We start from the raw sequence: 2,523 nt of genomic DNA, 5'->3' as shown, positions 1-2,523 counted from the left end.
AAAAAAAATCCCTGAAAAAATTACTTGTTATATCTTTGTTGGCTAAATGTAAAATTGTGTTATCAAGTAAGATTTAAATTATTATATTGGTTTTGGATTTTGTAATGCTAATAATTTTTTTTTTTTTTTAGAAGATGAGATTGTGTATTGTAATATTGCATTATACTATATTATGTTGTTATATGTATGTTAAAGCAATAAAAAAAAAACTTGAAATGTCATTCAATGAGCTCAATGATCAAAGTGTTGTACTGTTGGTACTTCCTTTTCTACTGTCATACTACTTTGAAAACACCGGTTCTCGTTCAATCACCGAAGTTAAGCAACGTAGGGCCCGGTTAGTACTTCGATGGGAGACCGCCTGGGAATGCCGAATTCGGTAGAAATAATTTTTTTTTCTAAAATTTGATTTGCCTAATAGCAGCGCATCGATAGCTCTTATGATATTTTTCTAAGTAACACTTCATCAACTTAAAACATCTTTCATAGTGCTAAAAGATCGAAGTGTTGTACTGTTGGTGCTCCCTTGTCTACGGCCATACTACGTTGGAAACACCGGTTCTCGTCCGACCACCGAAGTTAAGCAACGTCGGGCCCGGTTAGTACTGGGATGGGAGACCGCCTGGGAATACCGGGTGCTGTAGACTTAATTCCTTAATCTTTTTTCTAAAAATTGATTTGACCAATAGCAGCGCATCGATAGCTCTTAAGATATTTTTCTAAGTAACAATTCATCAGCTTGAAATACCATTCATGAAGCTCCGATCGAAGAGTTGTAATGTTGGTGCTCCCTTGTCTACAGCCGTACTTCGTTGAAAACACCGGTTCTCGTCCAAAAAGTCTTAACACATATCGTCACCGTTTTCAGGAAGAGACACAAACTTCAATTTCGACCAAAACAGCGTTTTGAGAATACTGCTTTTGAAGTAGACTACTTCATAAAAGCATTAATTTCACTATCAAGATATCGAAATTTTAAAATATTTTTTTACATATGCACAAAGCTAAAGCATTGAATATTCCGAATGTTTAATTTTGTCTGCTCTAATTAATTTAATTAAGGAGTTATTAACGCGCAACAGTTTGTGTCTGCTCGTGAAAACGAAAATCTCATTTCACAGCATATTTTACGCGCACAAACCAGATTTTGTCTCTTCGTGAAAAAAAAAAAATCATTTCATGGCATATGTTACTCGCACAAACCTATTTGAGAGGCTAAAAACTACAGGTTAGGACTATAGGCCTACGCCACTTAAGCAATGATAGTAGACATAGAGATTATGCATCACTTTATATTCTACTCTACTGGTACTCACTAGGCATTATTTGGTGGTAAGTCTCATATATAACTGTAGCCTATTAATTAGGATTAAATCCATGTTATTGAAAATGTAGGCCTATGTAGTAATTAGGATTATGTGATAGGTTAATGGTGTTTTTTTAAATCGTCGACATTGCTATTCGGTTAAACTTGTTTTTATGTCGTCTACAGTGTATGCCAGTAAGGCACAGTACCTTATCATCTACAAGTTATATATAGCTAGTACTAAACTAAAATTAAATAATTCGTAATTGTTTTGGTAAAATGGATGAGCAAGCCCAGTAACTGCACATGAATTCTGCACCATCACACGTAGCCTACTGTACGACTAGTAAAAATACATCATAAATTAACAGTTATGTTCAAATTTAACTTTTATTCAACATTTCGTATTATATATTTTCATCAACATTCATCACATTTTTATCTTTTCAATATTATTTACGTTAGGCCAAATAAAAAAAAAATGTGTTGGCCACGCCAGACCGGCCTAAAATATACGAACTTTTTGGTCGGTATTATATATATTTTTTTTACTACGATGAACAATATTATTTTAATGAGTTAAAAAGGCTGGAATAGGCCTAGGGCCCCTAATCTAGGCCTAGCCCTTTTTGCTTGACAGTAAGCGTTGCGACAATGTTATGCGATCCGTTTTGCTTTCAATATAGATGTAGGCCTAAACAAAACGAAAATGTAATTATTTCTAGTTGTAGTAGTAGGCCTTTATTTTTATTTAGAAACAATTTTACGAGGTCGAGAACATGGTCAACACAATTTTTTTTTTTTTTTTGGCCCAATGGCATTAACCACCTTCGATAGAATTTTAAAAAAAAATTATTTCGTTTTTTAAATTGATTTAAATTTTAATAATAATTTGAACACAGTGGCTTCATCTGCTCCGATGATACGCCAAGTTGTCAATGAGCGCGTTGGTTCCATCACTTCGGAGTAGACATAACCACGGCCGAATTTTGTTAAATTTATCGGAATTCAAACGTTTTTAATTATTATTATACATAAATGCATGATAAATTATCGTACAGTTTTAACAATTAATTGTCATAAATACATTGTACAGTAGTTTAATTAGTTTGATTGAATTTTATACTTAAACATACCTGTACAACAGTGTGAAATGAAATGAAACAATAATATTACCGACATGATGATATGAACGATCTAGTAACATAAGAAGAATC

At 33.1% G+C, this 2,523-nt stretch overlaps 1 non-coding gene and 1 pseudogene across 1 annotated transcript; both read left to right on the top strand.

Moving 5' to 3' along the window:
• The first annotated feature begins 267 nt into the window (after positions 1-267).
• On the top strand, positions 268-386 carry LOC117125305 (annotated as a pseudogene).
• Positions 387-528: 142 nt separating this feature from the next.
• Positions 529-647, top strand: LOC117125303. The gene has a single exon (XR_004448084.1). It is a non-coding gene; the product is annotated as a 5S ribosomal RNA (ribosomal RNA).
• The last annotated feature ends 1,876 nt before the right edge of the window (positions 648-2,523 follow it).

Source organism: Anneissia japonica, unplaced genomic scaffold (assembly GCF_011630105.1).
Source record: "Anneissia japonica isolate Jap-2015-1 unplaced genomic scaffold, ASM1163010v1 scaffold1269_len45266_cov215, whole genome shotgun sequence".
In the NCBI taxonomy this organism is placed as follows: domain Eukaryota; kingdom Metazoa; phylum Echinodermata; class Crinoidea; order Comatulida; family Comatulidae; genus Anneissia; species Anneissia japonica.
The sequence above is the reverse complement of the archived record's forward strand: the minus strand, read 5'-3'. Positions and strand labels throughout refer to the sequence as shown.